At 37.2% G+C, this 12,279-nt stretch overlaps 1 pseudogene; it reads left to right on the forward strand.

Moving 5' to 3' along the window:
• The window catches only part of LOC108517475 (S-phase kinase-associated protein 2 pseudogene), a 17,838-nt pseudogene extending 5,929 nt beyond the window's left edge, over positions 1-11,909 (forward strand).
• The last annotated feature ends 370 nt before the right edge of the window (positions 11,910-12,279 follow it).

A 12,279-nucleotide genomic window follows, 5' to 3' on the forward strand; every position in this document is an offset into this window, starting at 1 on the left:
TTTTTTTTTTTTTTTTTGCAAGTACAGTGGTCCTTCAGTATCCATGGGGGATTGGTTCCAGGTCCTCTCTCAGATGCCAAAATCCATGCACGCTAAAGTCCGTTATATAAAGTGGTGTAGTACTTATATATAATCTACATACATCCTCCTATATACTTTATCTCTAGATTACTTATAATACCTAATGCATGGTAAATGCTATGTAAATAACTATTTGATGTATTGTTTAACGAATAATGTCTGTATATGTTTACTACAAACACAGCCATCCTTTTTTCCCAGTATTTTCCATCTGTGGTTGGTTGGATCCAACCACAGGTGCAGAACTCATGGATACAGAATGCCAACTGTATTATATGAGTCAATACATATAAAACACTATCAGGTCAGGCATACAGCAAATGTTCAATGTAAATAAATTTTACAACTCATCTACTCATGCCATTGTATTTCATAAAAGCAAATTGAAAAGGACTATAGCTTACCTAAAGTTTCAATAAAGCAGAAATTTAGGGACTTGTATTTTTCACTTAAATAGTTTGGCGAATGTTACCTGTAATTGAATTGAAAATTAGTTTTTCTTCTCTAGGTTTAAGCAAAAGTTAGAGAGTAGTCCAGAATATTCAAGTGGCTTAAACAATGCACATTATACACAACTAGGTCATTCATCCTTTTGCTCACAATATGGGCAACGGGACACACGATCACAGAATAAGATCAAGAAATAACAGTTGATATTAAAATGATTAAAAATCTCATTTACCCAAAACGACTGCTATAAATGGAGATTACTCTCACAATTGCTATAGAAAACAATTAATATTCATGTGCACATACCGTTTTATTTACAAATACCAGATAGTTTACAGTGTACTTCGTTTTAAACAACTGCCATAAATGAAAATCACTTTTGTTACTACTATAGAGAGCTACATTAATAATCATATGTAGACACAGTTGAAGTTCTGAATATTAGTGAATGTAACAAGTAATTTGTCCTAACGTACATCCTTATAAAAGGAAATTACTTTCACAACTATTTGAGAGCTTACTTACTAATCAAACATAGAGTTTTGTTACTAATATTACAGTTTATTGTGTAATACTTGAAAATAATTGTACTCTAAAACAGTTATTTTGACAACTTTTGAAAACCAAATGCTTAACATAAGCCACAAAATGTTTGCACCATAACAAGACTTTCAAAATGCTGTTTACTAAAACATGAATTTGGAGCAATAATTTTTTTTTAATGACCGGATACCAGTAATGCTTATATTCTCTTCCAGAAAGGCATGGGGGTGAGTCAATAACATTTCCATTGGTCTAAAAGCAGGGCTGTCTGCCAGAGTCTGCACTCATAAGCAGCCTGTTGGCCATATTCAGCAGAGGAGCCTGCAGTTGATTAGCTGTACTCTGATGATAAATATCCTATCATTGCCACCAAGGAAAATCACTACAGTGTAGAGAACTTGTAAGACTATACTGTAATTCATGTTAACCAAGCTAGAATATGCACATGTGAAAACCCTTAATATGAAGATCTGGTTTAGTGACATATATCCTCATGGAATTTCGTTAATAGCTGATCCTCACTGCACTTAACTCAGCCATTTTGAAGGTGATTATCCAGTTTCTGGGTTATCCATGTACTGCGTTTTCTCCTACCACTTCCTTTGGCTGACATCCCTTTGACCATTTCACTGTTCATTAGCACCTGCAAAGGATAACTGAAAGCAGATGAACTCAAACCACTCAATTATGCTTCTCATTAGCAACTCTACTGAAGGGTTCTGTCCAGGAGGTGGTTGCAACTATTAGGTAAAATTAGGTTTCTGGATTATCAGTGGGTTTCAATTATCCACGTTGTTTCTGTCCCTTATGACCCTGCATAATCCAGAGTTGGCCACATATGCATTATTTGCCTTGCCATATGGAGAAAAGAGTGGGTCTTTAATAGGAAAATTAAAGATACTGGGTCTCTGTTATGCTGTTTCTGTTGAGAATTTTCTCCCTAGTTCCTCTTTTGTATAGCTAACTGAAAAGTACATGAGGCTGTGAGAATCCACATTAATTATTTATTTAATTATTATTGTAATTGGTAAAACCCTGAAAGTAATCTTATGGACATGTGGATATTTACCCACGTTTCTCACATTTGAAGAGTTTTATGTGAGAGTTTAAAATAGTTAATTTGGCAACTCATTACTTACACAAATCTCAATAAGAAATACTGTTGTCAGAAAGTGCCAGTAATAATGCTGTTGAAAGTTTATTCTGTGATGCATGAACAAGGGTGAGTCTCCAGGGAAAATAAGACTTGTATATCTTTCTAAATCGTGAAATCCTTTAGTCTATTGTAATCTTTGTTGTTCCACGCATTCAAACATTTGTATTATAACAGTATTACACATTTTAGAAAATAGGGATGATCATAATCCCACCAGTGATAACCCGTTTCCATTTTGTGTTGTATGCCTGTAGAACTTTTCTGTTCATAAATAGATTAACCCATCACCCTCCAAGAGGGGTCACATGTAATGCTGGGTTTTTGGTTTGTTTGTTTGTTTTCTTTTTTGTTTGTTTTGAGACAGGGTCTCACTGTCACCCAGGCTGGAGTGCAGTGGCACGATCATAGGCACTGCAGCCTCCAACTCCTGGACTCAGGTGGGAGGCTGAAACTCCCACCTCAGGCTCCCAAGTAACTGGGACTACAGGCATGCACCACCACACCCGGATATATATACACATGTAATCTTGCTATGTGGCCAGGCTGGTCTCGAGCTCCTGAGCTCAAGCAATCCTCCCATCTTGGCCTCACAAGGTGCTAGGATTACAGGTGTGAGCCACCAGCCTGGCCTGTAATGTTGCTCTCTAACTTCTTTTTTTTTTCTGTCAATATGATGGAAAAAAATGTAGGTAAGTTTTTTGTGCTAATATATACACTTCTACAATATCCTTTCAATTGGCACTCTAGTACTCCATTGTATGAGCGTGCCATAATTTACTTAAATACTCTAGGTTTGGATATCTAAATTGTTTCCAGTTTGAGTTACAATAGCCACAAGAAACACTCTAGGATATAAACCTGCACATTCTTAATATTCTTGTTCAAAGGATATGGATGTGTCTCCAAACACATTTTTTGCTTGCCAAATGCCCTACCTAATTTTAGCCATACTTAGATTGTACAGATTTGTTATGAGTGAAAACAGCAACATACTCCTTATTATTTAATAATCAGGATACAGTGTAACTTCTGAAAGGGGTTTAGTTTAATATGGTACAGCTAATTGTCACACTGATCTTGTTTTCACTATAGTTTCTATTTTATGCACATATAGATATTTAATCTTTACAGTTTACTGATATCAATTTAAGAGGACAGCTTGGCACCAAGAATACTTAATTTCTCTCAGTGAATTATCACAATAAAACCCTAACTGAATTTATTTTAATGAGCACAATCTATAATGATAATTTTATTATTTCTTTGATATATCATTTGTACAGCTTTCTGTGTGTCAATTGTAACTCAATTAAGCTTTCTGTTTTTCTAAATCCCATTGGCTGTATCTTCAAAATATATTCTCCATCCGACTAGTTCTTAAAACCTCCACTACTGGCCAGGCACAGTGGCTCATGCCTGTAATCCCAGCACTTTGGGAGGCTGAGGCAGGTGGATCATGAGGTCAAGAGTTCAAGACCAGCCTGGCCAAGATGGTGAAACCCTGTCTCTGCTAAAAATACAAAAATTAGCCAGGTGTGGTAGCGGGCACCTGTAATCCTAGCTACTCGGGAGGCTGAGGCAGAGAATTGCTTAAACCCAGGAGGCAGAGGTTGAAGTGAGCTGAGATCGCACCACTGTACTCCAGCCTGCGCGACAGAGTGAGACTCCGTCTCAAGAAAAAAAAAAAAAAAAAACTTCAAGGTTCAAGGCCTCATCATCTATTCCCTTGGATTACTGTAGTAGTCTCTTAGCTGGTCTCCCTGCTTCAGCCTTTGTCCTCCTTTGGATAAACAATCCACTGCAATGAGCTCAGTGTGCTCTGTATCCTTCACTCATCCACTCTGGAACATCTCATAAACATTTCTTAAACCTCACACACCTAACTTATTCAGTCAACAAATATTTATCAAGAGCCTATTATATTACAGACAGTGTTGTATATTATAGGCATATATCAATGAACAAAACAAGACTTTCTACCCTAGTAGAGTTTCCATTCTCTGTGGGAGGGAGCAAGTACATCATAGTAAATAATTTGTGAAGTATATGTTAGAAAGCAATAATGCTATAGAAAAATATAGAGCAAGAATGTAGGATTGAAAGTGTCTGCATGTATTTATAAGTGCTGTGTCTGTGTGTGCCTGTGTGTGTGTGTGTGTGTGTGTGTGTGTGCAATTTCACTACTGTTCCTTGCTACAATGTTATACTTGGATATGAGGTATTTCTTGGGCTATATTTTGCATAGGTCAGCAATTCTATCTATATGCAATATCCTGGTTTCTGACATGGCTCCCCTATAACTTGGCTATTATATGTGGTGATCTTCCTGCACTTTCCAGCATACTCTCATCTCTGTTCCTTGAATTTACTGTTATTCCTTCCATTGCCTTAACACCTAGTGCATTTAACTCACTGCCCTCTGAGCCAGTGGTGGAAATTATTGCTTGCATCTTAAGAATTAGTTGATGGGAGGGGCACCGTGGCTCACGCCTGTAATCCCAGCACTTTAGGAGGCCAAAGCAGGTGGATCACCTGAGTTCAGGAGTTCGAGAACAGCCTGGCCAACATGGCAAAACCCCATCTCTACTAAAAATACTGTAATCCCAGCTACTCGAGAGACTTAGGCAGGAGAATCGCTTGAACCTGGGAGGCGGAGGTTGCGGTGAGCCGAGGTCGCGCCATTGCACTCCAGCCTGGGCAACGAGAGCGAAACTCTGCCTCCAGGGGGAGGGGAAAAAAAAGAATTAGTTGGTGATCTTCTACCACAACAACTTCTCCCTTCTATTTGGTCTTCTCTCTTGTCTATGCCTCGGGCCTGCCAGTGGCAGTCAGTGACACCCACATGCATTCCTTCACCCCAAAAGTTTGATTGAAACTGCCATAGTCAGAAATGAATTATTGACCTGCAAGGAATTAGACATGGTGAGTCAACTGGTTATTTTATTAGAAATATGTCCAATTCTAGTCAGAACCAGTGTTATTTGGCTTTAAATCCCTCCATCACTCATCCGGAAGATGTCCAAATATCTAAGATGATTCTGGGCTCCCTTGATTTCTCAATTCTGAGACTTTGGCTTATTGTGGAACAATGCTTTAGGTTATCCCTAGGGGTCTCAAGCAAAATGGAATTTCTTTATCTACTGAACAGCCTGACTGTTCAGATAAGAGGAATTTAATTGACTTACCTATTTAGGAGATTCTGCTTTGAGATGAGCTATGGAAAAATATAGCTCCAATAGAAACTTTTCACTTTCCTCTTCTCAAAATTCTGTTTTTCTCCTAGTCCAGCCATGCTCATAGGGGTTTTAAGCGGATTAATTAGTGCTTAAAAAGTACCTTTATAAATGAAAAGTAGCTAAGTACAAAGATAATCTTTTAAACTCTAGATGTTTGCCTTTTTATTCATATTACAGTTCTAATTTCATACTTTTTCCATAATGTCACCAGATTGTAGGTGAGGTCCCAAAATAGACAGTTACTAGGACTAAAACTGTTGTGTGACCCAATATGTAAAATAGTTCTGGGAAAAGAATGCTGAAATTGACTTGATTGTAGCAATGGCCTATTCTTTTAAAAGGATTCTTGTTTATTCGATGTCATAACAGTTTTTCAGGGATTTGGAAATGAGAGCACTTGTATTTGGTGTAGTGCAAAAAAGCTATTTATGTAACAGTCATCACAGATTAGCTATAATGCCATAAGAAAGTTTGTTTCAAAACTCAGCCTTGGAATTTGAGTTTAGCAATAGGTCAGATTAATTTTCATGAAAATCTTGGTATTGTAAGTCCTCGTTCTCCTTCCTTAAACTTTTCATTACATTTTTCACAAATAAAGCTTGGCGGGTTTTTTCAAGACATTTATCTTCCAAGACTGATTTTTAAAAAATTCATTTGGATTTATAACCAACTGTCTAGGTGAGAAACAAATCAAAATATTAAACCTACAGGCAATGCAGAAATACCATTGTATTGTAATGATTTTCTACTCTATTTCACCTTTCCCAAGCATCTTCCAAAAAAAAAAAAAAAGAAAGAAAGCAAAAGCTATAATAAGAATATGAGCTGAAGCTACCAAGTTCTGAAATAGGCAGGTTACTGAAAGGTGGCTCAGAGAGTATGTGGGTGTATCATTGTTTCTAACTTTGAACAAGTTTCAACTTTTGTAGCTACTCTATAATTAGTACATAGACTATAATAAAGGAAGATTTGTTAGCTTGCTGCATCTACCTGAACAGAATGAGGATCTACTGTTGTCCATAATATAGATAATGATTACTTAATTATCTTCTCAGCCAGCTCTACGCATTACAATATTAAGGAAGCCAAAAATTTAACTGCTCTGTCATATGAATTTATTAATTTTGTAAACATTTTTAATTTTGTAAACATTTTTAATTTTGTAAACATTTTTCTTTGGAGATAATACCTTATTGGCTTTTGTCCTTTAGGAATTCTATTAGTATAGTCTCTGAAAAGTTAAGTGAAGAAAATTGGTTTAATATAAGCAAATGAAAAAATATATATATATTATTCTGATGTAGATTTCTAATGAGTTGAACATTTATTCTGTAAAGTGTCTTATGAATATATGTTTTCAGTAATACATATGTCAGATGCATTTAGTTAGTTAAAGGAATAAGAGTGAATGTATGAGAAGAGTTGGAATACTTGGCAAACTATTTTTTAAGGAAAAATAGTCAGAGAATACTTATCTATGATATTCAATAGGTAAACTAAATGGCTACCCTCTAGGGAAAAAAAAGCATTTACCTCTATAAAAACAATAGAATTCTCACATTCTTTCGTGATTATGTATTAAATTCAGTATCTGAAGGGTGAGCATGTGCCACTTTAGCTGTGGCTTATAAAGTATTTAAGAGGTGGAAAGCTAATAGTAAAAATAAATGACCAACTTTCAGAGTATATAAAAGGTTAACAGGGCGATGGTATAGACCTATGTATGACTGATGGTGTTGCAGTTTCATCAGTTTATTAACAACCAGAAGAGGGATGAACATAAGACCGAGTTGAAATGAGGCGGGAATTATAAAACACTCCTGGGGAACTGAGCAAATGTTATCATTGGGCAACAGATGAACAATGACAGATATAATTTAATATATCTGTGTATAAGTCAATGCATGTTGGAAAAAATTAAACTGCTGCATACTCTGAAAGATTCTGAATTAGTACATCCTGAGGGAGGTAAAACAAAACAAAACAAAACAACAACAACAACAACAACAACCTTAAATGCCAACCACAGACAGCTCAGTGAGATTGTCTGCTCAATGTTCAGCTGTGGTCAAATACCAAGCAAAGTATTAAAACTGCTATGACACAAGTGAAGAATTATTCAAAAGATATAATGATACACCACATACATTATACATCTAAGCTTTGTGATCATAACACACACATACACACAAATAATAAATACATACATATATACATAAAAGTAGTCATTTGGCCATGTTTAGAGCAAACAAATGTTTTTCAACTTTATTTTGGTGTCATGAAACACAATTAAGGATATGGATAATATTTCACTGTCGCTTAGTGTCATAAAATAAAACAGGAAAAGAAAATACATGGAACCACAGTTGTTTGCCATAAGTAGATAAGGAAGAGAATATCTAATCATAATGGAAGGCTGTACAAGATAGTGGCTATGAGCATGGGCTTTGACATCAGACACACCTAAATTCTAATCCCAACTCATCTATCAAAAGGCAATCCCTGCCTCATAAGATTAACCCATTGTGTAGTAGGTAGTAAGTTTTCCCCATAAGAGTTTAAAATAATACAAATTTCCTGCCATGTGTATTCTGAAAGTTTTTATAGAACTCAGTAGGTTCTCTTGGATTGCTTATAAGTTTCTTTAATGAATGTTTGTGCCAAAATAAAATGACATGCATTTTTAAATTACGCAAATCATAAGCATACAGCTCGATGAAATTTCACAGAATGAAAACATCTTGTAACCATCACCCAACTCAAGAAATAGAGAGTTACTCAAACTCAAAAACCTCCCTCATTCCCCTTCCAACTCATTATTCCCCCTCCTTTCCCAAGGTTTTCACTATTTATCATAGATAAGTTTTGTGGTTCTGAACTTTATATAAATGTAAAAAGAGTATGTAGCCGTATATGTCCAACAGCTTTCACTTAACATGGTGTTTGTGAGATTCATCCATGTTGTTGCCTGTGGTAGTAGTTTGTTCATTTTCATAGCTAAGAATTCAAGTTGTCTGAATATACCTCAGTTTATGTATCTGTTCTGTGTAAATAAATATTTCATTTTTTCTGGCTCTGGTATAATGCTTCTGAGATGCCCAAGTTTCTTGGTGAATATATGTACTCATTTTGTGAAATTTGGAATTACTGGGTCGTAATTATTTAGCATATGTTTAGATTTAATCAAAACAGACAAGTAGTTTTCCAAAGTGGTTTTACCTGTTTACACTTCCACCAGCATTGTGTAAGAATTCCAGTTACTTTAAATCTGTGATGGTTGATTTTAGGTGTTAACTTGATTGAATTAAGGAATATCTAGAGAACTGGTAAAGCATTGTTTTGGAGTGAGTCTGTGAGGGTGTTTCTAGAAGAGATTGGTGTGAGTCTACAAGCACTAAATGGGAAAGATCTGCCTTCAATGTGGGCAGGCACCATCCAATGGGCTGGAGGCCTAGTATATTAGTCCATTCTCATGCTGCTAATAAAGACATACCCGAGACTGGGTAATTTGTAAAGGAAAGAGGTTTAACTGACTCACAGTTCAGCATGGCTGGGGAGGCCTCAGGAAACTTACAATCATGGTGAAAGTGGAAGCAAACACATCCTTCCTCACATGGCGGCAGCAAGGAGAAGTGCTGAGCAAAAGGGGGAAGTTCCTTATAAAACCATCAGATGTCGTGAGAATGCACTCACTATCACAAGAATAGCATGAGGGTAACTGTCCCATGATTAAATTATCTCCCACCAGGTCCCTCCCATGACATGTGGGGATTATGGGAACTACAATTCAAGATGAGATTTTGGTGGTGACACAGCCAAACCGTATCACTTGGATAGAACAAAAAGAGAGGAAAAACAAATTGGTCTCTCTGTCTCTCCTGGATCTGGAATACACTCTCTTCTTCTCCTGTCCTTGGACATGAGAACTCCAAGCTCTTTGGTCTTTGAACTACAAGACTTACGCCTGAGTTCTCACGTCTTCAGACTTGGACTCAGCCATGCTACCAGCATCCGAGGGTCTTCAGTTTGTGGATGGCCTATCATGGGACTTCTCAGCTTCCATAATCCTGTAAGCTGATTTAACTAATAAATCCCCACTCATATCTGTCTCTNAGGATTAATATCCAGAATTTACAAGAAACTCAAACAACTCAACAATAAAAAATAATCCCTTAAAAGTGGGAAAAGGATATGAATAGACATTTTCAAAGAATACATATAACTGGCCAATAGGCGTATGAAAAAACGCTCAACATGATTAATCATCAGAGAAATGCAAATTTAAAGCACAATGAGATATCAACTTATACCAGTCAGAATGACTATTATGAAAAGATAAAAAATAACATGTTGCCAAGGATGTGAAGAAAAGGGAACTCACATATTGTTGGTAGGAATGTAAAGTAGTACAACCTCTATGAAAACACAGTACAGAGATTTCTAAAAGAACTAAAATAGATGTAGCAATTCGTAGCGATCCCACTACTGAGTATCCAAAGGAAAATAAATCATTATATCAAAAGATTCCTGCACACATATGTTCATCACAGCACTATTCACAATAGCAATGATATGGAATCAACCTAAGTGTTCACCAACAGAAGACTGGATAAAGAAAATGTGGCATATATACAAAATGGAGTACTATTCAGTCATAAAAAAAGAATGAAATCATGTCATTTGCAGCAATGTGGACAGACCTGTCCATTAACTTAAGTGAAACAAGTCAGACACAGAAAGATAAATATCACATGTTCTTATAAGTAGGAGCCAAATAATGTGTACACATGGACTTAGAGTGTGGAATAATAAACAAATGGAGACTCTGAAGAGTGAGTGGGGTGTGAGAGGGGTGGATAATGAGAGATTACTTAATGCGTACAACGTACATTATTTGGTGATGGCTAACCTAAAAGCCCTGACTTCACCAATTTATGTATGTAACACAATTACATTTGTACCTTATACATTTATACACTTAAAAAAATAATTTTAATTCCAGAAAGGAAAAGTGGACCTTAAAAAACAATAAAAGGGAGTGCCCATCACACTTGAAATGTTGCTAGAGTTCATAGATCTAGCTGCTGGGTTTCTAAGCAAGCTAGGGGCTGCCGTGCACCAAAGCAGGAATCCAGGAGACAGGCAGCTGTGCAATTAATACATGTACTTAAAACTCCCAAACCTGCAGATGCCGTGCACAAGAAGCACCTTCAAGAGATTCCAGACCAGAGTAGCAATGTTACCACCAGCTTCATGTGGGGTTAGGATTCGAGAAAGACTTCTGAACTACTGGCAGGCATCGGGGTCTCTGCCCTGGAGAAGGAAGAGGCAGACAGTGAGATTATCCCCAAGGAACTGCTCTAAAACCTGGTCCAATCACACAGCCACCCAAGGAAATGATTGAAGAGCAAAAGGAATGATAAAGACTGTGATCATTCACAGGCCTAAACTAAATGGAGAGAACTTTCCAGGTGTTTCATGGGACTCCTTTCCAGATGAGCTGCTCTTGGGGATCTTTTCCTGTCTGTGCCTCACTGAGCTGCTAAAGGCCTTCGATGTTTTAAGAGGTGTTATTACCCTAGCGTCTGTTGAGTCTCTATGGCAGACTTTATACCTCACAGGTAAAATCTTCACCCGGATGTGATTCATCTGAGTTGGTTGCCTTCCACTGCCAATAATCATTTATGACCAACCATTGGTTGAAGATTTCAGCCCTCTGCATATACAGCAGAGGGATGTGTTGAACTCAGTTATAGATGTGTCTGCCCTCCATGGCATTCTGTCTCAGGGATTCAAGTTGCAGAATCTAAGTTTTCTGGAAGACCTATGGCTTTCAGATCCCATTATCAATAATCTTGCACAGAACTCAAATTTAGTGCAACTAAACTTTTCTGGGTGTTCTGGATTCTCTTAATCCAGCTGTTCCAGACTGGATGAGCTAAGCCTCTGCTGGTGATATGACTTCACTGAAAAGCATGTACAAGTGGTTGTTGCGCATTTGTCAGAGAGCATCACCCAGCTGAATCTCAGCGGCTGCCGAAAGAATCTCCTGAAATCCAATGTCTCTGCTTTAATTAGAAGATGTCCCAATGAGGGTCTAGATAGCCACCTAAACTTAAGTGATAATGTCATGCTAAAGCTAAAGAATGACTGCTTTCAGATATTCTCCAGCTCAACTACCTCCAGTACATATCACTCGGTCGGTGCTATGATATACTCAAAACTTTACTTGAACTTCAAGCAATTGCCACTCTAAAACACTACAAGTCTTTGGAATCCTGCCAGACAGCGCCCTTCAACTGTTAAAGGAAGCCCTTCCTCAATGTATAGATTAATTGCTCCAATTTAACTACTACTGCCAGGCCAACTATTGGCAACAAAAGAATTAGGAGATATGGGGCATCAAATGCTGACTGACATTGCAAAAGTCCAGTTGTCTATGAAGTATTTATTGCAGGATGGTGTCTCCCTTTTCTTTGGAACAGGGAAAATAGTCAGGAAGCCCAATTGTGGAGTGCTTGGCTAGTTTTATTCTTGGTTTTCTCTTTGCCTTCAGTCCACGAGTATTAAGGAATGATTTAAGAGGGAAAACAATGTGCTTTTCTGAAATGACTCTAAAGCTTCTATCACTGCTTTGCCCATTAAGGTAAAGTCTTTTTGAAAGGCTTTGCCTTTTGAAATTTGGGGAGAGTGAGCCTATACTTTCAAGACACCTTAAAGAGAAAAATTTGAGCCACGTCTTTCAAGTGCCCTTCTTATTAAGTCTATTCAGAATCAAGTTTAAAAATTACCACCAGCAAACAATCTTCATAG

Source organism: Rhinopithecus bieti, unplaced genomic scaffold (genome assembly GCF_001698545.2).
Source record: "Rhinopithecus bieti isolate Rb0 unplaced genomic scaffold, ASM169854v2 scaffold_252, whole genome shotgun sequence".
Lineage (NCBI taxonomy): Eukaryota > Metazoa > Chordata > Mammalia > Primates > Cercopithecidae > Rhinopithecus > Rhinopithecus bieti.